The sequence below is a fragment of the Bos grunniens genome, chromosome 23 (assembly GCF_055505025.1).
Source record: "Bos grunniens cultivar Pamir isolate PY7600 chromosome 23, Bosgru_T2T1.0, whole genome shotgun sequence".
NCBI classification, from domain to species: domain Eukaryota; kingdom Metazoa; phylum Chordata; class Mammalia; order Artiodactyla; family Bovidae; genus Bos; species Bos grunniens.
Genome location: NC_141187.1, coordinates 51,660,281 through 51,685,192, shown reverse-complemented (window position 1 = coordinate 51,685,192; position 24,912 = coordinate 51,660,281). Strand labels below are relative to the sequence as shown.

The window sequence follows — 24,912 nt, the reverse complement described above, 5'->3', positions numbered from 1 at the left end:
CTGTAGCCTACCAGGCTCCTCCGTCCATGGGATTTTCCAGGCAAGAATACTGGAGTGGGTTGCCATTTCCTTCTCCGGGGGATCTTCCTGATCCAGGGATCAAACCCGGGTCTCCCGCATTGCAGGCAGACGCTTTAACCTCTCAGCCGCCAGGGAAGCCCTTTTGGCTAGTGACACCCTTTCTCAGCAACTCCCTCAAGGCTCTGGTTAGGGGAACAGTCACTAATGGCTTTCCATCAGTCACCCAGCCCTTCGCCCGGGGGTGATGAGAAAGTCATGCTTATTTTTCAAAGAAGCCCCATTAATTATAGTACAGGCCTGTGCATAGCACATTCCCTTCATTTACCCTGCCGTGTTCTCGAGTGACATGCAGCCTGGTTGGAAGTTCTCGCCTCTCGGAGCAGGTCTGAGCTGGGCACTGGGGGCAGAGGAAGGGCAGACAGCCTGCAGGCGGGTGGCCATGGCTGCCTGGCTCCCTCCTCCTCGCTTTCTGCTCCAGAAAGTGGCAGGTTCCAGAAACCATGCAGATCTGGGGCAAGGAGGCACTGGCTGCAGGTCCTGGGGTGGAAAACTTCTCAGGTGGTGCTCGTGGTAAAGAACCCGCCTGCCAGTGCAGGAGATGTTAGAGACCCGGGTTCCATCCCTGGGTCAGGAAGATCCCCTGGAGAAGGAAATGGCAACCCACTCCAGCATTCTTGCCTGGAGAATCCCATGGACAGATGAGCCTGGCGGACTACAGTCCATGGGGTTGCAAAGAGTCGGACACGACTGAAGCGACTTGGCATGCACACGCACGCTGAAGAGTGTTCGGGTTTGCTAGAAAAGCAGAACCAGCAGGACACGTGTATGCACAGAGAGCAGGTTTAAGGAAGTGGCTTCTGTGACTGTGAAGCTTCCTGAGCCCGATATTCGCAAGGTGGGCTGGAAGCTGGAGGCCTTGGAAAGTGTGTCAGGGGCGGTCACAGGCAGGATTCCTTCTTGTTCTGGGGATGTATTCAGGCCTTCACCTGATCTGATGAGGCCCACCCACATTATGGAGGGCAATCTGCTTTACTCAAGGTCTACTGATTTCAATGCTAATCTTATCCAAAAGACTCCTACACGGAAACATCCAGAATAACATTTGACCACACATCTGGACACCGCGGCCCAGCCATGCTGACAGATAAAATTAACTGTCACAGCCGGCGCCAGGAAGCAGTCAGAACCTGTGTTCAGCGGTCACTGGTTGGACAGTTGTGGGCCTTCAGCTCAAGAGTCACGGCCATCACGAGGAGCAGGCCGCCCTCTGAGGCAGGAAGGCTGCGTCCCCTGCGCCTGTGCTCTTCACAGCGGCCATGGCACCGGTGGCACCGTCACAGCACATCTCCCAGCACAGGCTCCTCCATGGCTTCCTGGAGGTGGCCCACAGGAACGCGTGCGTCCATGAACATGAAGACATGGGGAATGGCCTCTGGGTCCAGGGCTGGAGAACAGCAGGGCTGGAGGCAGGACCTGAGCTAGTGCCCAGCTTCCTGCCCACTGAGTGCTCCCGGCTGCCCTGGGTCCAGGCCCACGGTGGTCATGAGATGACCCGGGTTCGTTGAGCAACCTGGCTCTGTATCAGGTCATGCTTGCAGCAACTCGCTCTTTGTGCAGCTATTTCGTCAACTCTCTTCAGTGTGCGTGGCAATGTGATGTATATACGCATGTGAACATAGATACACTGATTGAATGGAAACTAAAATAAATTATGCCAAAGGAATTTCTGTGGCTAATCTCATGTCTGAAATAACTCACTGCCCTCATTTCCGCATCCAGCCAAGCCCTGGAGCTCTGCCCCTTCACCTCCTAGGCCCTTCCACCTCTCCCTCCCGCCTTGCCCCTTATCACTCTACCTGGATCCCACAGCAGTTTCCTACCAGGTCTGCCTCCACCAGCAGCCGCCTCCCAGCCAGCTCCAGCTCTGGCAGGGAGCTTTTTATTTTTTTTTTAATCAGAAAATAATTTAATGCTTTTTCTTTCAATAACTAAACCTGAATAAATTTCAATTTAATTTAATCTCTCAAAATATTATCAGAAACTAATCTTTACACTGTTTCAGTTCCATTAGTTTATAAAGTTTCACACCTCACTGGTAAATACATTTTTATTTTATTTATTTTATTTATTTATTTTTTGTTTCCAGGAGGCTCCGTCCCCATCAGCCATGAGGCCCTGGGACAGTACCTTCTGGGTACTCTGAATGTGGCTTCTGGTGGCCTTGGCTCTCTCTGCCATTGCTGACTTGGCAAAGCCCACCCCTCTGGGTAGGAGTCACTTATGGGCTTCCCTGATGGCTCAGCGGGCAAAGAATCCACCTGCAATGCAGGAAACATGGGTTCAGTGCCTGAGTCAGGAAGATCGCCTGGAGGAGGAAACGACAACCCACCCCAGTATTCTTGCCTGGAGAATCCCATGGACAGAGGAGGCTGGTGGGCTACAGTCCGGGGGATCGCAAAGAGTCAGACACGACTGAGCAGGAGCATGGACGGACCCCTCTGGGTGAAGCCTGCTCAGCCCCCTCTCCCCTCCGCAGGAAGGTGGAGGACCTGCAGTTCCGAGTGGAAGAGGAGTCCATCACCAAGGGAGACTGGAGGTAATGGTCAAAGGCCCCCAAATTTCCCCCTAGGCTTGCACCCCAGGCTTAGCCCTCAAAGGGAAAATCATCATGAGGTCCAGGCAGCAACTCTGAGCCATGTGGGAGAGGGCCATGGGGACGGTGAGGTAGACAAATTGCGGAAGAGTCAAAGGTCATACTCTGGGATGTGGGAAGGCGCCCATCACGAGAGACTCGGGCATCAGAAGTCAAATGGCTCAGCTCCAGGAGCCCCAGAGGGGCCATGCTTCCTGGTCAGCAGCTGGGTGGGATGGACCCAGGGAATCTACAGAGCTGGGCCTGAGGGCATGGTGGCTGGGCTCCCTGTCCCTTCTTTCTTGGGCAGTATCCCTAAAGGTGTTCCCTGGGCCCTCCGTTCATCTTGAATTCCAGCTAAAACTTTGGCTGGGAATAGTTTGTGTTTGAGTCACAGAATTTATAGATGGGAAAACAGGCTCAGAAAGGCAGAAGGGACTCACCCAGTCATGGCGCACCTCAGCAGCCACTGGGACCAGGACCCAGGACTCCTGACTCCCGAGTGTAGCCCATAAGGATGGCCAGTGATAGCACCTCTTCAAGTCACACCACCTGGCCAAGGGGTCTGGGCACCAGTGGAATTTCACTCTCCCTCTTCAATCCCACCCACCCTTTCTGAGCTGAGGGATGGAGGACACTCACATCAATTAATAAAGCACCTAAGGACCCCTGCCACCCAAGACAGACACCAGCCCCGCTCACCAAACCGTCTGGAGTCTGCAGGGCTCACTAGGCCTGCTCACAGTTGGGTAGGTAGGAATGCCTTTCTGCCATGACCCTCCCTGATCCCTGGGAGGTGACAGAAAATGTGGACTCCCAGAGCCATCATATGAGGCAGAGGGCAGTCAGCTCAGTCCCTCTCCACATTCCAGTCCTGACCCTAACTGGTCTTGGGCAGCAATTTCCTCTCCCTGGACCTCCATTTGCTCCTCTGTTAAATGAGGAGGTTGAGCCAGGCCAGTGATTTCCCAGCTTAAGAATTCGTCACCCAGTAGGGGTGTTCAGACCCAGAACTCCAGACCCAAGTGGCCATACAGTAGGTCTGGGTAGAATCCAAGGGTTTGTATTTCTTTTTTTTTTGTAACCTTTATTTATTTATTTATTTTTACTTAAAGGAAATACTTTATTTTATTTTTTAACTTTACGATATTATATTGGTTTTGCCATATATCAAAATGAATCTGCCACAGGTATACATGTGTTCCCCATCCTGAACCCTCCTCCCTCCTCCCTCCCCATACCATCTCTCTGGGTTGTCCCAGTGCACCAGCCCCAAGCTTCCAGTATCGTGTATCAAACCTGGACTGGCGACTCTTTTCATATATGATATTATACATGTTTCAATGCCATTCTCCCAAATCATCCCACCCTCTCCCTCTCCCACAGAGTACAAAAGACTGTTCTATACATCAGTGTCTCTTTTGCTGTCTCATATACAGGGTTATTGTTACCATATTTCTAAATTCCATATACATGTGTTAGTGTACTGTATTGGTGTTTTTCTTTCTGGCTTACTTCACTCTGTATAATAGGCTCCAGTTTCATCCACCTCATTAGAACTAATTCAAATGTATTCTTTTTAATGGCTGAGTAATACTCCATTGTGTATATGTACCACAGCTTTCTTATCCATTCATCTGCTGATGGACATCTAGGTTGCTTCCATGTCCTGGCTATTATAAACAGTGCTGCAGTGAACATTGGGGTACACGTGTCTCTTTCCCTTCTGGTTTCCTCAGTGTGTATGCCCAGCAGTGGGATTGCTGGATCATAAGGCAGTTCTATTTCCAGTTTTTTAAGGAATCTCCACACTGTTCTCCATAGTGACTGTACTAGTTTACATTCCCACCAACAGTGTAAGAGGGTTCCCTTTTCTCCACACCCTCTCCAGCATTTATTGCTTGTAGACTTTTGGATCACAGCCATTCTAACTGAAATGGTACCTCATAGTGGTTTTGATTTGCATTTCTCTGATAATGAATGATGTTGAGCATCTTTTCATGTGTTTGTTAGCCATCTGTATGTCTTCTTTGGAGAAATATCTATTTAGTTCCTTGGCCCATTTTTTGATTGGGTCATTTATTTTTCTGGAATTGAGCTGTAGGAGTTGCTTGTATATTTTTGAGATTAGTTGTTTGTCCGTTGCTTCATTTGCTATTATTTTCTCCCATTCTGAAGGCTGTCTTTTCACCTTGCTAATAGTTTCCTTTGTTGTGCAGAAGCTTTTAATTTTAATTAGGTCCCATTTGTTTATTTTTGCTTTTATTTCCAATATTCTGGGAGGGGGGGTCATAGAGGATCCTGCTGTGATGTATGTCAGAGAGTGTTTTGCCTATGTTCTCCTCTAGGAATTTTATAGTTTCTGGTCTTACGTTTAGATCTTTAATCCATTTTGAGTTTATTTTTGTGTATGGTGTTAGTTTCATTCTTTTACAAGTGGTTGACCAGTTTTCCCAGCACCACTTGTTAAAGAGATTGTCTTTAATCCATTGTATATTCTTGCCTCCTTTGTCAAAGATAAGGTGTCCATATGTGCGTGGATTTATCTCTGGGCTTTCTATTTTGTTCCATTGATCTATATTTCTGTCTTTGTGCCAGTACCATACTGTCTTGATGACTGTGGCTTTGTAGTAGAGCCTGAAGTCAGGCAGGTTGATTCCTCCAGTTCCATTCTTCTTTCTCAAGATAGCTTTGGCTATTCGAGGTTTTTTTGTATTTCCATACAAATTGTGAAATTGTTCTTGCTCTGTGAAGAATACCGTTGGTAGCTTGATAGGGATTGCATTGAATCTATAAATTGCTTTGGGTAGTATACTCATTTTCACTATATTGATTCTTCCAATCCATGAACATGGTATATTTCTCCATCTATTAGTGTCCTCTTTGATTTCTTTCACCAGTGTTTTATAGTTTTCTATATATAGGTCTTTAGTTTCTTTAGGTAGATATATTCCTAAGTGTTTTATTCTTTTCGTTGCAATGGTGAATGGAATTGTTTCCTTAATTTCTCTTTCTATTTTCTCATTATTAGTGTATAGGAATGCAAGGGATTTCTGTGTGTTGATTTTATATCCTGCAACTTTATTATATTCATTGATTAGTTCTAGTAATTTTCTGGTGGAGTCTTTAGGGTTTTCTATGTAGAGGATCATGTCATCTGCAAACAGTGAGAGTTTTACTTCTTCTTTTCCAGTTTGGATTCCTTTTATTTCTTTTTCTGCTCTGATTGCTGTGGCCAAAACTTCCAAAACTATGTTAAATAGTAATGGTGAAAGTGGGCACCCTTGTCTTGTTCCTGACTTTAGAGGAAATGCTTTCAATTTTTCACCATTGAGGATAATGTTTGCTATGGGTTTGTCATATATAGCTTTTATTATGTTGAGGTATGTTCCTTCTATTCCTGCTTTCTGGAGAGTTTTTATCATAAATGGGTGTTGAATTTTGTCAAAGGCTTTCTCTGCATCTATTGAGATAATGATATGGTTTTTATTTTTCAATTTGTTAATGTGGTGTATTACATTGATTGATTTGCGGATATTGAAGAATACTTGCATCCTTGGGATAAAGCCCACTTGGTCATGGTGTATGATATTTTTAATGTGTTGTTGGATTCTGATTGCTAGAATTTTGTTAAGAATTTTTGCATCTATGTTCATCAGTGATATTGGCCTGTAGTTTTCTTTTTTTGTGGCGTCTTTGTCAGGTTTTCGTATTAGGGTGATGGTGGCTTCATAGAATGAGTTTAGTAGTTTACCTTCCTCTGCAATTTTCTGGAAGAGTTTGAGTAGGATAGGTGTTAGCTCTTCTCTAAATTTTTGGTAGAATTCAGCTGTGAAGCCTTCTGGACCTGGGCTTTTGTTTGCTGGAAGATTTCTGATTACAGTTTCAATTTCCATGCTTGTGATGGGTCTGTTAAGATTTTCTATTTCTTCCTAGTCCAGTTTTGGAAAGTTGTACTTTTCTAAGAATTTGCCTATTTCTTCCACGTTGTCCATTTTATTGGCATATGATTGCTGATAGTAGTCTCTTATGATCCTTTGTATTTCTGTGTTGTCTGTTGTGACCTCTCCATTTTCATTTCTAATTTTATTGATTTGATTTTTCTCCCTTTGTTTCTTGATGAGTCTGGCTAATGGTTTGTCAATTTTATTTATCCTTTCAAAGAACCAGCTTTTGGCTTTGTTGATTTTTGCTATGGTCTCTTTTGTTTCTTTTGCATTTATTTCTACCCTAATTTTTAAGATTTCTTTTCTTCTACTAACCCTGGGGTTCTTCATTTCTTCCTTTTCTAGTTGCTTTAGGTGTAGAGTTAGGTTATTTATTTGACTTTTTTCTTGTTTCTTGAGGTATGCCTGTATTGCTATGAACTTTCCCCTTAGGACTGCTTTTACAGTGTCCCACGGGTTTTGGGTTGTTGTGTTTTCATTTTCATTCATTTCTATGCAAATTTTTATTTCTTTTTTCATTTCTTCTGTGATTTGTTGGTTATTCAGCAGCATGTTGTTCAGCCTCCATATGTTGGAATTTTAAATAGTTTTTCTCCTGTAATTGAGATCTAATCTTACTGCATTATGGTCAGAAAAGATGCTTGGAATGATTTCTATTTTTTGAATTTACCAAGGCTAGATTTATGGCCCAGGATGTGATCTATCTTGGAGAAGGTTCCGTGTGCACTTGAGAAAATGGTGAAATTCATTGTTTTGGGATGAAATGTCCTATAGATATCAATTAGGTCTAACTGGTCTATTGTATCATTTAAAGTTTGTGTTTCCTTGTTAATTTTCTGTTTAGTTGATCTATCCATAGGTGTGAGTGGGGTATTAAAGTCTCCTACTATTATTGTGTTATTGTTAATTTCTCCTTTCATACTTGTTAGCATTTGTCCCATGTTGGGTGCATATATATTTATAATTGTTATATCTTCTTCTTGGATTGATCCTGTGATCATTGTGTAGTGACCTTCTTTGTCTCTTTTCACAGCCTTTGTTTTAAAGTCTATTTTATCTGATATGAGTATTACTACTCCTGCTTTCTTTTGGTCCCTACTTGCATGGAAAATCTTTTTCCAGCCCTTCACTTTCAGTCTGTATGTGTCCCCTGTTTTGAGGTGGATCTCTTGTAGACAACATATGTAGGGGTCTTGTTTTTGTATCCATTCAGCCATTCTTTGTCTTTTGGTTGGGGCATTCAACCCATTTACGTTTGAGGTAATTATTGATAAGTATGATCCCATTGCCATTTACTTTATTGTTTTGGGTTCGAATTTATACACACTTTTTGTGTTTCCTGTCTAGAGAATATCCTTTAGTACTTGTTGGAGAGCTGGTTTGGTGGTGCTGAATTCTCTCAGCTTTTGCTTGTCTGTAAAGCTTTTGATTTCTCCTTCATATTTGAATGAGATCCTTGCTGGGTACAATAATCTGGGCTGTAGGTTATTTTCTTTCATCACTTTAAGTATGTCTCGCCATTCCCTCCTGGCTTGAAGAGTTTCTATTGAAAGATCAGCTGTTATCCTTATGGGAATTCCCTTGTGTGTTATTTGTTGTTTTTCCCTTGCTGCTTTTAATATTTGTTCTTTGTGTTTGATCTTTGTTAATTTGATTAATATGTGTCTTGGGGTGTTTTGTCTTGGGTTTATCCTGTTTGGGACTCTCTGGGTTTCTTGGACTTGAGTGATTATTTCCTTCCCTATTTTAGGGAAGTTTTCAACTATTATCTCCTCAAGTATTTTCTCATGGTCTTTCTTTTTGTCTTCTTCTTCTGGGACTCCTATGATTCGAATGTTGTAGCGTTTAATATTGTCCTGGAGGTCTCTGAGATTGTCCTCACTTCTTTTAATTCGTTTTTCTTTTTTCCTCTCTGATTCATTTATTTCTACCATTCTACCTTCTAATTCACTAATCCTATCTTCTGCCTCTGTTATTCTACTATTTGTTGCCTCCAGAGTGTTTTTGATCTCATTTATTGCATTATTCATTATATATTGACTCTTTTATTTCTTCTAGGTCCTTGTTAAACCTTTCTTGCATCTTCTCAATCCTTGTCTCCAGGCTATTTATCTGTGATTCCATTTTGATTTCAAGATTTTGGATCATTTTCACTATCATTATTTGGAATTCTTTATCAGGTAGATTCCCTCTCTTTTCCTCTTTTGTTTGGTTTGGTGAGCATTTATCCTGTTCCTTTACCTGCTGGGTATTCCTCTGTCTCTTCATCTTGTTTCAATTGCTGAGTTTGGGGTGTCCTTTCTGTATTCTGGCAGTTTGTAGTGTTCTCTTTATTGTGGAGTTTCCTCGCTGTGTGTGGGTTTGTACAGGTGGCTTGTCGAGGTTTCTTGGTTAAGGAAGCTTGTGTCGGTGTTCTGGTGGGTGGAGCTGGATTTCTTCTCTTTGGAGTGTAATGAAGTGTCCAGTAATGAGTTATGAGATGTCTATGGTTTTGGCGTGACTTTGGGCAGCCTGTATATTGGAGCTCAGGGCTGTGTTTCTGTGTTGCTGGAGAATTTGCTTGGTATGTCTTGCCCTGGAACTTTTTGGCCCTTGTGTGGTGCTTGGTTTCAGTGTAGGTATGGAGGCGTTTGATGAACTCCTGTCAATTAATGTTCCCTGGAGTCAGGAGTTCCCTGGAGTCAGGGTTTGGACTTAAGCCTCCTGCTTCTAGTTATCGGTCTTATTTTTACAGTAGTCTCAAAACTTCTCCTTCTATACAGCACCACTGATAAAACATCTAGATTAAAGATGAAAAGTTTCTCCATTGTGAGGGTCACCCAGAGAGGTTCACAGCGTTACATGGAGAAGAGAAGAGGGAGGAGGGAGTTAGAAGTGACCTGAATGAGATGAGGTGGAATCAATAGAGGAGAGAGCGGGCTAGCCAGTAATCACTTCCTCATGTGCACTCCACAACTGGACCGCTCAGAGATGTTCACGGAGTTATACAGAGAAGAGAAGAGAGAGGAAGGAGACAAAGGCGGCCAGGAGGATAAAAGGGGGGAATGAAAAGGAGAGAGACAGATCCAGCCAGTAATCAGTTCCCTAAGTGTTCTTCACCGTCTGGAACACACAGAAATTCCCAGAGTTGGGTAGAGAGGGGTTAGGGAGGAGACACAGGCGACCTGGTGGAGAAAAAGGGGAGTCCAAAGGGGGAGAGAGCAGTCAAGCCAGTAATCTTGCTCCCGAGTTAAAAATGGATACTGAAGATTGGGTTCTCTTTGAAGAACCTTTTGTACCTTTAGTACAAAATTGGTAACAAATACCTAAAAGCAAAAATTCAAAATCTAGAGTAGAGTTTGGAATTTCAAAAATACAATGTTAAAGAAAAGAAGAAGGAAAAGAAAGAGAGAAAAAGAAAAAAAACAAAAACAAAACGAAGTCACAAAAATTATAAAGAAAATATAGGTACAAAATTGATAACAAATATCAAAAAGCATAATTGGAGAAGGAAATGGCAACCCACTCCAGTGTTCTTGCCTGGAGAATCCCAGGGATGGAGGAGCCTGTCGGGCTGCTGTCTATGGCATTGCAACAGAGTCGGACACGGCTGAAGCGACTTAGCAGCAGCAGCAGCAGCAGCAGCAGCAGAGTAGGGTTTGGAATTTCAGAAATACAATGTTAAAGAAAAGAAGAAGAGAAAGAAAGAGAGAAAATAAAGTCACAAAAATTATAAAAAAAAAAATATAGGTACAAAATTGATAACAAATACCAAAAAGCTAAAATTAAAAATCTAGAGTTTGGAATTTCAAAAATACAATGTTAAAGAAAAGAAGAAGAAAAAAAAAGAAAGAAAGAAAGAGAAAAGGAAAAAAAAAACAAGGTCACAAAAATTATAAAAAAAAATATATGAAGTTTGCTTTTAAAAAAAATAGGGTCTTTTTTTTTTTTTTTTTTTTGCAAAAGTAATAGTAGGTTATAAAAGTGAAAATTAAAGGAGTAATAGAGGACTTAAATTTTTTTTAAAAATTAAAAGAAAAAAGAAAGAAAGAATGATTGTAAAAATAGTAAAAATATATCTTGGACTTTCTCTGGTGTTTGTGGGTATTGTGGGGTCAGTTCATTTTCAGCTAGTTCCTTGGTCTGGCTTATATTTCTCAAGATCTATAGGCCCCTTCCTATGTAGTCAGTACTAACGACAGGGTTTTAATCTATTGCCAGTCGCTTCCAAGGCGGTTCCCTCTGTTATAGCTTCTTCTGTTTGCTGGTCTCTTCAGTGTCTGATTTCCACCCTGATACAAAGGGGGCGGTGGAGGACAGTTTTTTTTTTAGGCTCACTTGTTCAGTCACGCTGTGGGGAGGGAGGGAAGCTGCAAACAAATAACACTGGCGTTTGCTCACAGTGCCTCAGCCACACTGGGCCTACCCCTGCTCATGGCGCGTGTAGCCTCCCTGCCCACACTGTTCAGGTTCTAGGTTGCTCCGCCGGGAACCATCTGAGGCCGGCCCTGGGCTGCCTGTACCTCCCAGGTCCAAGCCGCTCAGGTTCAGGCACTCAGGTAGTCCTCAGAGGCACAGACTCAGTTGGCCTGCGTTTTGTGCCCTTCCCAGGTCCGAGCAGTGCCGGGGTCCAGCCCCGGCTGATCCAGGGTATTCGAAGGAGAGACGGCCTAGGCGACTATTTATATGTTAATTAGAGATATAAAGAGTAATAGAATGAGGATAGCTCAGTAGGAAAATTCAGTGGAGAAAAGAGGCTGAGTAGCTTGGTTTAAGGGGAAAATCAATATAACCCGTGACACCAGGTTAGCTCTGACCACGGAGGCCGCAGGTGCCCTCTCGAATAGCGGAAAGTGCCCCACCTTAGACACCTTCTCAAGTGGGTCTTAGAAGCCCAGGCAAATAAATGGTCGCAGAAGACCTCCGCGCTCCAGATGGAGACTTCAGCCAGAATGTGAAAAGAATGACATGGGGAGACCAAGCGTTGGTGAGCAAGGCCCGTAGCTTTCTTTTTTCTCTTTTTTCGTAGCTTTATTTTCAACAGGGGCTTATATACCCTAAGTTACACATAGAGGATAATAGGGGATGCAAAGTCAGCAGTTTTTGATCCTTATCAAAAACCATGGTTTCTTTCCTGCAAATTTATCGTATACAAATTGTTTAGGTGATTTACATCATCTTCTGGCCAGAAGGCCTATTAACATTTTATGACTCTTGACAAGGACTTATCAACAAAGACTTATTTTCTCTAAGAGTAATTATTTTAAGGTTTGGCGCCATCTTCCAAAGATAAAATTGCATTCCTATAGGGCGGATATGTAATGGGTTTACAACAAAGGAAAGAATTTATTACCTTAAGGGTCTAAAGTTACTAATACCAAGGCCACTACTTATTTTTTCTACATACCAACTATTAATTAATACATATTCAAGGATACAATTCAGGGGATGTGAAAACTTGGCAACAAGCATTGGCTCATCAATGAAATCCTTTACTAGTTTATTCTGACAGTTTCTAACTCTCTGAGAGGCTCTAAGCTAGACTGTAAACAATCGTATGCATAGCTGTAGGAGTCCGGGTAAACTTGTCAGGTGAGTTAGAGAGCCATCTGAGGGCTTTGGATTTAAACACTCCTAATTGCCCAGGAACTTTATTAATTGGAGCTGTAAGTTAACTCTTTGACAGAGAGAGCGAGATGGTGGTGGGGGACAGCCCCCAGTAAAGTCAGAAGTGAGAGCACAAAGCAATAAAGTACCACTCTGGTTTTTGGGGTAGATGCTCGAGAATATCCAGGGGGACTCCTGAGGCTCGATCCCGCCTTTGAGTATGCCAAGCCTCCTTCCTCATGACCTTTGTCACGAGTGGAATGCCTCACCGGCTCCCGGCAGAGCAGCTCAGGTGATGAGGTGTTTGGCGAGCACAGTTGCTGCAACTTATTGCCTCCCCGTGGCTCGTTTATCTGGGTGTACAATCGGCGTACTTTCTCAGGCGGATGTTGACCGTCCAGAACCCCAAGAAGTCTTAGTTAGCAAAGAAGCCTGCTTATAGTTTTGTAGATAATGTCTCTCTGGGGCTTCAATTGCCACCTTCCGGCTCTGGCTGCCTGTCACCGGAGGGGGATAGTCTGCAGCCAGCTATCTCTGTTCAGTCCTTTATTCCGTGCACGGGCCTGGTGGTGTCTTAGGTTAGGGCTGGCTTTTTGCGTGGTAGTTATCCCACAGTCTGGTTTGCTAGCCCAAGTTAGTTCGCTCAGATAGAGCTCAGGGCATTCAGGCCAGATCCTTACTCTAAGCAATGCAGCCCACGCCTCCCTGCCCAGGCCCCGCTTGCTAGTGGCGGGTGCCGGCGTCTGCGCTGCTTCTCCACTGGGGGAGTTACCATTGGGCTCGTAATCTGTGGGTTTTAATTGTTTATTTATTTTTCCTCCCTGTTATGTTGCCCTCTGTGCTTCCAAGGCTCGGCACAAACTCGGCAGTGAGAGTGTTTCCTGGTGTTTGGAAACTTCTCTCTTTTTAAGATTCCCTTCCCGGGCCGGAGCTCCGTCCCTCCCTCTTGTGTCTCTTTTTTCGTCTTTTATATTTTTCCCTACCTCCTTTCGAAGACAATGGGTTGCTTTTCTGGGTGCCTGATGTCCTCTGCCAGCATTCAGAAGTTGTTTTGTGGAACTTACTCAGCGTTTAAATGTTTTTTTGATGAATTTGTGGGGGAGAAAGTGGTCTCCCCATCCTATTCCTCCGCCGTCTTAGCTCCTCCCCCTACACTTTTATTTTAAAAATCATATATTTTACTCATCAGTTACATGATTAAATATTATTATACAGCAGTTTTTTTCCAGTTTCGCTTTTTAAAATTTAATTAATTACTTTATTTCAATTGGAGGCTAATTACTTTATAATATTGTGGTGATTTTTGCCATCAACATGAATCAACCACAGGTGTACATGTGTCTCCCCTCCATCCTGAGCCCCCCTCCCACCTCCCTCCCTGCCCCATCCCTCTGGGTTGTCCCAGGCAGGGAGTTTTTAAAAACATAAATCCCATCAAGTCTCAAACCTCAGACCTTCCAGGGGTTCTCAGACTGTCAAGCTAAAGCTCAGACTGGGAGATTTTTTGTGGTATCACCTACTTCTGACCTTTGGCTCCGATAAACACGCAACCATGTCTTTGTAAAAATGCCGAGCTCTCCCCTTCCTCCCCATAGCTAATTTCCGCCCCGCGTACTGGTCTCCGCTTGTTTAATGATCGGCAGCTTTTCCTGCTTACTCTGCAGGGGATGTTTCCTCTCCACACTTACGTGCAGGAGTGTCCATCTGCCTGTTAAGGGCTCTGCCCACTCCTGGCCCCGGGGAGCACATGGAACTCAGGCTGGGCCCCTGAACACTCATCTCAGGACCTGGAACGTGACTGGCGTGCCTCAAGGAGGGGCAGGAAATGCTAGGAGCTCTTCCCCAGCTCTGAAGCGCTGACTGATGCTCAGTAAGTCCTGGCTGGACCCCTGGGCCCTGCGTCTGCTCTGCCCTCGTCTTTCCCAATCTGTCTTCAGATTGTCCCTAATGTGGCCTACTTTTGCTGGCATTGGCCAGAGTCAGATTCTGGGCTTGCAACTGTCAACTACAAACCGGCATGTACCAAGAGCATTGTCAACGACTGAACCAGATTATACAGTGGAAGTGAGAAATAGATTTAAGGGCCTAGATCTGATAGATAGAGTGCCTGATGAACTATGGAATGAGGTTCGTGACATTGTACAGGAGACAGGGATCAAGACCATCCCCATGGAAAATAAATGCAAAAAAGCAAAATGGCTGTCTGGGGAGGCCTTACAAATAGCTGTGAAAAGAAGAGAAGCAAAAAGCAAAGGAGAAAAGGAAAGATATAAACATCTGAATGCAGAGTTCCAAAGAATAGCAAGAAGAGATAAGAAAGCCTTCCCCAGCGATCAATGCAAAGAAATAGAGGAAAACAACAGAATGGGAAAGACTAGGGATCTCTTCAAGAAAATCAGAGATACCAAAGGAACATTTCATGCAAAGATGAGCTCGATAAAGGACAGAAATGGTATGGACCTAACAGAAGCAGTATACCTGTGGCGGATTCATTTCAATGTTGGGCAAAACTAATACAATATTGTAAAGTTTAAAAAAAAAAAAAAATTAAAAAAAAGAGAGAGAGAGAAGAGATGGCAAGAATACACAGAAGAACTGTACAAAAAAGATTTTCATGACCCAGATAATCACGATGGTGTGATCACTCACCTAGAGCCAGACATCCTGGGATGTGAAGTCAAGTGGGCATTAAAAAGCATCACTACGAACAAAGCTAGTGAAGGTGATGGAATTCCAGTTGAGCTATTCCAAATCCTGAAAGATGATGCTGTGAAAGTGCTGCACTCAATATGCCAGCAAATTTGGAAAACTCAGCAGTGGCCACAGGACTGGAAAAGGTCAGTTTTCATTCCAATCCCAAAGAAAGGCAATGCCAAAGAATGTTCAAACTACCGCACAATTGCACTCATCTCACACGCTAGTAAAGTAATGCTCAAAATTCTCCAAGCCAGGCTTCAGCAATATGTGAACCGTGAACTTCCTGAAGTTCAAGCTGGTTTTAGAAAAGGCAGAGGAACCAGAGATCAAATTGCCAACATCCGCTGGATCATCAAAAAAGTAAGAGAGTTCCAGAAAAACATCTATTTCTGCTTTATTGACTATGCCAAAGCCTTTGACTGTGTGGATCACAATAAACTGTGGAAAATTCTGAAGGAGATGGGATTACCAGACCACCTGATCTGCCTCTTGAGAAATTTGTATGCAGGTCAGGAAGCAACAGTTAGAACTGGACATGGAACAACAGACTGGTTCCAAATAGGAAAAGGAGTTCGTCAAGGCTGTATATTGTCACCCTGTTTATTTAACTTATATGCAAGAGTACATCATGAGAAATCCTGGACTGGAAGAAACACAAGCTGGAATCAAGATTGCCAGGATAAATATCAATAACCTCAGATATGCAGATGACACCACCCTTATGGCAGAAAGTGAAGAGGAACTCAAAAGCCTCTTGATGAAAGTGAAAGTGGAGAGTGAAAAAGTTGGCTTAAAGCTCAACATTCAGAGAATGAAGATCATGGCATCCGGTCCCACCACTTCATGGGAAATAGATGTGGAAACGGTGTCAGATTTATTTTTCTGGGCTCCAAAATCACTGCAGATGGTGACTACAGCCATGAAATTAAAAGACGCTTACTCCTTGGAAGGAAAGTTATGACCAACCTAGACAGCATATTCAAAAGCAGAGATATTACTTTGCCAACAAAGGTCCGGCTAGTCAAGGCTATGGTTTTTCCTGTGGTCATGTATGGTTGTGAGAGTTGGACTGTGAAGAAAGCTGAGCGTTGAAGAACTGATGCTTTTGAACTGTGGTGTTGGAGAAGACTCTTGAGAGTCCCTTGGACTGCAAGGAGATCCAACCAGTCCATTCTGAAGGAGATCAGCCCTGGGATTTCTTTGGAAGGAATGATGCTAAAGCTGAAACTCCAGTACTTTGGCCATCTCATGCGAAGAGCTGACTCATTGGACAAGACTCTGATGCTGAGAGGGATTGGGGGCAGGAGGAGAAGGGGACAAGAGAGGATGAGATGGCTGGATGGCATCACTGACTCGATGGACGTGAGTCTGAGTGAACTCCGGGAGTTGGTGATGGACAGGGAGGCCTGGCGTGCTGAGATTCATGGGGTGGCAAAGAGTCGACACAACTGAGCGACTGATCTGATCTGATCTGAACCAGAAAGGCACTTGCCATCTGCCTCGAGGGAGATTGAACCCTGTGCTGAAAAACCCTTTATAGCTGTTTGCGTTCCATAAACCCCTGAGGGAGTTCAGGGTGGAGTGAGGCACTCTGCTCCGGGGAGTCTGGTGGGACAGGTCTTTAGATCATTGGATGTTTCTGGGAACAGATTTTCTGATCTCAGTCCTTGCATTTCCTCATAGCTAAGTGAAGCGAAGTGAAGTGAAAGTTGCTCAGTCGTGTCCGACTCTTTGTGACCCTGTGGACTATACAGTCCATGGAATTCTCCAGGCCAGAATACTGGAGTGGGTGCTCTTGCCCTTCTCCAGGGGATCTTCCCAACCCAGGGATTGAACCCAGGTCTCCCGCATTGCAGGTGGATTCTTTACCAGCTAAGCCACCAGGGAAGCCTCCTCATCTCTAAAGAAGCACTAACTTCCTTCATGGTGACATCAGAGCCTCATAACTAACAAAAAACCTTTTGTAAAATGAGTAATTAATGGTAGTCAACTCTCACTTCATCAGAACCTTACATTGACCTTCCCCACTGCCGCTTTGGAGCCATCTCTCAGAGCTCTCTGAGATGCTGCCTCCTGGCTGCAGTCCTCATTCTGCCCCAAATAAAACTGAACTTGCAGCTCTCAAGTTGTGCCTCTTTTTCAGTCAACACAAGCAAAAACCCCCCAGTCAGCCCCCTCTCACCCTGTACAGTGCCATCCTGGGAGCTTCCAGACCCCCTGGCCTGAGCGACACCCTCTGTCCTCAGCTCCCACTGGCCTCGCTCATTGCAGCAGGACATGCGTGTCTTTATAGCCCCGATCCCAGCATCGTCTCTGCCTTGTCAACGACGTGATGAGTGCTGGTCACGCTCCTTCATTACAGATACATAGAGAAAGAAATCAAGAAAGCACTGTTTCACAGAAACGAAGGAAATAGATACTGACTTTTCACCATTTTTAATGAAAATCTTAAATATTGTATAAATCCTCTGCTTGAAACAGGGTATTCCTTGGAAGGACTGAGGCTGAAGCTGAAACTCCATACTTTAGCCACCTGATGCGAAGAACTAACTCATTAGAAAAGACTCTGATGTTGGGCAAGATTGAAGGCAGGAGGAGAAGGGGACGACAGAGGATGAGATGGTTGGAAGGCATAGCTGACTCGATGGACATGAGTTTGAGCAAGCTCCGGGAGTTGGTGATGGACAGGGAAGCCTGGTGTGCTGCAGTCCATGGGATTGCAAAGAGTGGGACACGGCTGAGGGACTGAACTACCGAATCAAACTGAACTGCTTGAAACAACATAAACTGAACGTGGTCCAGGCCTCCCTGGTGGCTCTGAGCTGGCGTGTGATGCCCCCGCAGCCCGTCCTGAAGTGTCTGTGGCTTCCCTTCTGCCGCCACTGTACAGTGCCCCTTGCTGGTCCTTTTTCTTGTGATGCGTTCGTTATTCACATTTTTAAAAGATTTATTGATGTAATTGATTTATATTTGTCTGCGCAGGGGCTTTGTTGTGGCGCGTGGGCTCACTGTGGTGGCTTCTCCCGTTGCAGAGCATGGGCTTCGTGGCTCCGGGGCACATGGGATCCTCCCGGAGCAGGGAGCAAACCGGTGTCCCCTTCTTTGGCAGGCAGATTCTTAACCCCTGGACCACCAGGGAAGTCCCCAATCAACTCTTAATTATTTAAAAAATGATTTAAAATACAGAACTAAATTCCAAAGAAATAGCCTAAGCTGCTCTCCGTCAGGTCTCTGTCACCCACAGTGAGAAGAGCGGTGACAGGTGCTCTGTCCTCACCGCTGGGACCCTGACTTGCCCTGAGTCCGGGGGAGTTTGAATCACTTCTCCGAGGCATTTCCTCTGGGTTCCTCTGGCCAGTGTCCACCTTGCTTTGCCCGGCTCTGAGTCCGTATTTGCTCCTCTCCGGGTCCTCCCCTGTGGGTGTGCCCATCTCTTAGCCAAGATAGGTTCTAGCATAGAGGCCTCTGGGTGGGTTTGCATCACCCAGGATGGGGTGGCGCCCCTCCATTTCTGAGCCCCGAGGAGCCTTTCTGTGCATGGGTGGTCAGGACGGTCTCCTTGACCTGGAGAACGAGGACTCTGTAACCTGTTTCTCTCTTACCTGTGCAGGACTCAGCTCTCCTCACTCCTGTTGTGGTCTTCACCTTGCAGAGTCTGTCCACAGGAGACAGACTCCAGTGCTCAGCCTGGGGCCCATCTGTCTCCTGCTTCGGGCCAGGGGTAACAGCCTCCAGGGCGCTGAGTAGGGACGTGGCTGGGAGACAGCAGCTGCAGGGATCAGGAGGGAAGTGAAACAGTCCAGGAAATTCTCACATGGAATCCACCCTTGAATTAACAAAATGTGGTTCTGGGCTAAGCTGGAAAAAGTTGGGAAAAATGCTGAATGACGAATGACCCACCTTGAAAGTTGGTAAGTCAGGTCTGAAGGGCTTCTCCGGTGTCTCAGCAGTAAAGAAGCCCCCTGCAGTGCAGGAGCAGAAGGAAATGCAGGTTCCACCCCTGGATCAGGAAGAGCCCCTGGAGCAGGAAATGGCAACCCACTCCAGTATTCTTGCCTGGAGAATCCCAAGGACAGAGGAGCCTGGGGGACTACAGTCCATGGGATCACAAAGAATCAGACGCGACTGGAGCAACTTGGCACACACACACAAGGCAGGTCTGAAGTCTGGGCGGAAGCCTGGGGGCCGGGTAGGAGGGCACAAACGGTGGGAGCGGGGCTCAGGGGACCGACACCTGGATCTGAGTCAGGTGACCTGGCCTCGCTGCAGCTGATGGTGGGAGGCCCCAGCTCCATCCCAGTCAAGCCCGGAGGGGGTGAGCCCAGGGACAAGTCCCTCCTAGTTTCCAAGGGCAATGGGCCAGGTTCCAAGATCTATGGAACGCATTCCAGTGCTGGTAAAGGCACTGTTCAGTCTTATTATTTAAATTATATTCAAGCTTAAATTGTATATTATAAGCATGGACCACAGCCTTCTCTAACTCAATGAAACTATGAGCCATGCCGTGTAGGGCCACCTAAGATGGACGGATCATGGTGGAGAGTTCTGACAAAATGTGGTCCACTGGAAAAGGGAATGGCAAACCACTTCGATATTCTTGCCTTGAGAACCCCATGAACAGTATGAAAAGGCAAAAAGATAGGATGAAAGATGAACTCCCCAGGTTGGTAGGTGCTCAATATGCTACTGGAGATCAGTGGAGAAATAACTCCAGAAAGAATGAAGAGACGGAGCCAAGGCAAAAACAACACCCAGATGTGGATGTGACTGGGGATGGAAGCAAAGTCCGATGCTTTAAAGAGCAATATTGCATATGAACCTGGAATGCTAGGTCCATGAATCAAGGCAAATTGGAAGTGGTCAAACAGGAGATGGCAAGAGTGAATGTCGACATTCTAGGAATCAGCGAACTAAAATGGACTGGGATGGGTGGATTTAACTTAGATGACCATTATATCTACTACTGTGGGCAGGAATCCCTTAGAAGAAATGGAGTAGCCATCATAGTCAACAAAAGAGCCCAAAATGCAGTACTTGGATGCAATCTCAAAAACGACAGAATGATCTCTGTTCATTTCCAAGGCAAACCATTCAATATCACGGTAATCCAAGTCTCTGTCCTGACCAGGAATGCTAAAGAAGCTGAAGTTGAATGGTTCTATGAAAACCTACAAGACTTTTTAGAACTAACACCCAAAAAAAGATGTCCTTTTCATTATACGGGACTGAAATGCAAAAGTGGGAAGTCAAGAAACACCTGGAGTAACTGGCAAATTTGGTCTTGGAGTACAGAATGAAGCAGAGCAAAGGCTAATAGAGTTCTGCCAAGAGAACGCACTGGTCAGAGCAAATACCCTCTTCCAACAACACAAGATACGAGTCTACACATGGACATCACCAGGCGGTCAACACATAAATCTGATTATATTCTTTGCAGCCAATGATGGAGAAGCTCCATATAGTCAGCAAAAATAAGACCGGGAGCTGACTGGCTCAGATCATGAACTCCTTATTGCCAAATTCAGACTTAAATTGAAGAAAGTAGGGAAAACCACTAGACCATTCAGGTATGACCTAAGTTGAATCCCTTACAATTATACAGTGGAAGTGACAAATAGATTCAAGGGATTAGATCTGATAGAGTGCCTGATGAACTATGGACATAGGTTTGTGACATTGTATAGAAGGCAGGGATCAAGACCATCCCCAAGAAAAAGAAATGCAAAAAGCCAAAATGATTGTCTGAGGAGGCCTATCAAATAGCTGAGAAAAAAAGAGAAGCTAAAAACAAAGGAGAAAAGGAAAGATATACCCATTTGAATGCAGAGTCCCAAAGATTAGCAAGGAGAGATAAGAAAGCCTTCCTCAGTGATCAATGCAAAGATAGAGGAAAACAACAGAATGGGAAAGACTAGAGATCTCTTCAAGAAAATTAGAGATACCAAGGGAACATTTCATGCAAAGATGGGCGCGATAAAGGACAGAAATTATATGGACCTAACAGAAGCAGAAGATACTAAGAATAGGAGGCAAGAATACGTAGAAGAACTGTACAAAAAAGATCTTCATGATCCATATAACTATGATGCTGTGATCACTCATCTAGAGCCAGACATCCTGGAATGTGAAGTCAAGAAGGCCTTAGGAAGCATCACTACAAACAAAACTAGTGGAGGTGATGGAATTCCAGTTGAGCTATTCCAAATCCTGAAAGATGATGCTGTGAAAGTGCTGCAGTCAATATGCCAGCAAATTTGGAAAACTCAGCAGTGGCCACAGGACTGGAAAAGGTCAGTTTTCATTCCAATCCCAAAGAAAGGCAATGCCAAAGAATGCTCAAACTACCACACAATTGTACTCATATCACACACTAGCAAAATAATGCTCAAAATTCTCCAAGCCAGGCTTCAGCAATACGTGAACCGTGAACTTCCAGATGTTCGAGCTGGTTTTGGAAAAGGCAGAGGAACCAGAGACCAAATTGCCAACATCTGCTGGATCATGGAAAAAGCAAGAGAGTTCCAGAAAAACATCTGTTTTTTGCTTTATTGACTATGCCAAGCCTTTAACTGTGTGAATCACAATAAACTGTCGAAAATTCTGAAAGAGATGGGAATACCAGACCACCTGACCTGCCTCTTGAAAAATCTGTATGCAGGTCAGGAAGCAACAGTTAGAACTGGACATGGAACAACAGACTGGTTCCAAATAGGAAAAAGAGTACGTCAAGGCTGTATATTGTCACCCTGCTTATTTAACTTATATACAAAGTACATCATGTGAAATGCCAGGCTAGATGAAGCATAAGCTGGAATAACCTCAGATACATAGATAACCCCACTCTTATGGCAGAAACCAAGACCTAAAGAAACTCTTGATGAAAGTGAAAGAGGAGAGTGAAAAAGTTGGTTTAAAACGCAGCATTCACAGAACTAAGATCACAGCATCCATTCTTTTCACTTCATGGCAAATAGACGGGGAAACAATGGAAACAGTGACAGACTTTATTTTTGGGTGGCTCCAAAATCATCGCAGTTGGCGAATGCAACCATGAAATTAAAAGACACTTGCTCCTTGAAGAACCAGCTATGAGTAACCTAGACAGCATATTAAAAAGCAGAGACATTACTTTGCCAACAAAGGTTCATCTAGTCAAAGCTGTGGTTTTTCCAGTAGTCATGTATGGATGTGAGAGTTGGACTGTAAAGAAAGCTGAGCACTGAAGTATTTGTGGTTTTGAACTGTGGTGTTGGAGAAGACTCTTGGGAGCCTCTTGGACTGCAAGGAGATCAAACCAGTCCCTCCTAAAGGAAATCAGTCCTGAATATTCACTGGAAGGACTGATGCTGAAGCTGAAGCTCTAATACTTTGGCCACCTGATGTGAAGAACTGACTCATTGGAAAAGATCCTGATCCTGGGAAAGATCGAAGGCAGGAGGAGAAGGGGACGACAGAGGATGAGATGGTTGGATGGCATCACTGACTCCAGGGACATGAGTTTGAGTAAACTCTGGGAGTTGGTGATGGACAGGGAGGCCTGGCGTGCTGCAGTCCATGGGGCCGCAAAGAGTCAGACATGACTGAGCGACTGAAGTGAATAAGCTTGTCTCCTACATGTGTATTTATTATTTATTTTAAATTGTATTTATTTTTTTGTTATTATTTTAGAAAGATTTATTTTCGTCTGTGCTGGGTCTTTGATGCTGCACTGGGACTTTCTCCAGTTACAGCGAGCAGGGGCTACTCTCCTTGCGGTGGCTTCTCTTGCTGCGGAGCACAGGCCTAGGCACGCGGTTTCAGTCGCTGTGGCTCCCGGGCTCTAGAGCACAGGCTCAGTACTTGTGTCACTCGGGCTTAGTTTCTCTGTGGAATGTGGGGTCTCTCTGGCTCCCCTGTATTGGCAGGCAGCTTCTTAACCAGCAGATCACCAGGGGAGTCCCTACGATGCATTCTGACATCAGGCAGAGTTGGCGCTTCCCTTGCGGCGTTGTTTCGGCTGTTCCTACCCTCTATTCCTTCAGCCCATTCCACCCTGTCAGAATTCCCGGGGACTGTCCTAGTTCTGGGCGAGTGCCAGGCCTGGTTCTGTCCCCATGTGCTCCCAACCACTCAGAGGCAGAGGCGCAGCCTCCCCCCTGCCACCAGCTCCCTGCTTTCGGAGTGCCTGGGTCCCGCTGTCTCCAGGAGGAGACAGGAGGCAGCAGGGAGCTGCCCTTCCCGCAGTCTGGCCGAAGGCGCTGCAGGGTGGTGGAGGAGCTGGCGTCCAGATGGAAAGATGTGGACAGAATGTGCTCCGAGTTTGCAAGATCTGAACACTCGAGGCATAAAGACATGTTTGTTTGGGAACCGGTGGTGAATTGCAGGGGCAAAGAGTGGGAGAAGTTCCCATGGCTTTTCTCTGCAGTTCTTTCATAATCATAGGATTTGCTTGAAGTGGGAGTTTATTGGCAGGTTCTGAAGGAGAGAGAGAGACAAGGTTGTTATTTCAGGTGGCCAGGAATCTTCTGGATATATGGTGTTTTTTTTCTTTAGGGATTACAAAATACTTCACAAATACTAGGTTGCCAGATAGTCACAAATCTTTGTGTAAATTTGGAAACAAATTTACAAATAAACAAAATAAATTAAAAAAAAAACAAATAAACAAAACAGCGTAATGGTTTGAGACGAATGCACGGGGCCCTCTACCCACGCCCACCTGCGCCCAAGAGAAACAGCGAGTCTTCCTCGGGCCCCGGGGGTACTGATGGGGGCCCCAGAGCTCCCACCCAAGGAACACCACCATTCACGTTCTTCCAGATTCTGAAGTCCAGGAGGGTCTTGCTAATAGCTAGATTAATGCTCCTTTTGGGAAAGAAATCCTGCAACCTCTCTAGGTAATCCTGTTTGGATAGAAATATGTGCTCTTTTTTTCTAGAAAAATCTTTTATTTTATGCACAAATGCACACTTTGATGTAAATTTACACATTTACAAATTGTTTTTCAGGAGACAGAAGAGAGAATCGTTGACCACAGGGGTGGAGAAGCCCTGAGCCGCTAGGAGAACAAAAACAGGGTCACGGTGGGCAAGGAGGGGAGCGAGGCAGGAGCTGACAGTCTGAACACTCCTGGTTGTCAGGAGGCCTGGGTTCCGGATTTGACTCCAGCTCGAGGCCCAGACAGAACAGGCAGGAGCAGCAGGGCTCAGGTTAGAAACGATGCCACCTGCTGACGAAGACACCAATCGACGCTGCTCTTAGCAGAAACTGAGGCACACCCCGGGGAGTCTTCGTGTCTTTTTTTGAGAATTCTTTTACTCTTCTGCAGTGCACACCCTCAGAAGCAAAAACACAGAGATGAACACTTGAGGTCTGCTGGTGGAACCATGAACTCCGCAAATGCTCTTTCCCTCCAAAGAAGAGGATTCAGAGAAAGAGGGGTCCAAACCCGGCTCTGCCCCCTGGTCCTCGTGAGACCCCGGTCAAGCTCTGTAACCCCAGCATCGGTTCATTTATCTGTAAAACAAGGACAAGAGTAATTACTATAGTTATATATAATGTACAGTTCTATACATGAAATTATCAAGCATAAATGTTAAGTGCGATTATATCAATTTATAGATGCAATTAGAAAACAAAATGTTATTTAAAATAATTATATATACATGCCCAATCATTAGGTCATATCTGACTCTTTGCGACCCCATGGACTGTAGCCCTCCTCTGTCCATGGGATTTCCCAGGCAAGACTACTGGAGTGGGTTGTCATTTCCTCCTCCAGGATATCTTCCCAACTCAGGGATCGAACCCACATCTCCTGCATCTCCTGTATTGGCAAATGGGGTTCTTTACCACTGTGCTGCCTGGGAAGCCCATAAGTGTGGAGATACTTATGCTATTTTAATTATATATGTAAATAAAATAATTGCCCAGAAGAGTTAACGTTAGCAATGATCATTTGGTTATTTGTTAATGAAATAATATCACACATCACAAGGTTGGCTTATCCCAAGCTGAACAAGTCAACCTGATAGCAACTGATCACTTTTG

The 24,912-nt window shown here is 44.8% G+C and overlaps 1 long non-coding RNA gene across 1 annotated transcript; it reads left to right on the top strand.

Annotated features, from left to right (window-relative positions):
- The first annotated feature begins 2,479 nt into the window (after positions 1–2,479).
- On the top strand, positions 2,480–24,535 carry LOC147347831 (uncharacterized). The gene is made up of 2 exons (XR_015152818.1): positions 2,480–2,617; positions 23,871–24,535. It is a non-coding gene; the product is annotated as an uncharacterized LOC147347831 (long non-coding RNA).
- Positions 24,536–24,912: the final 377 nt, after the last annotated feature.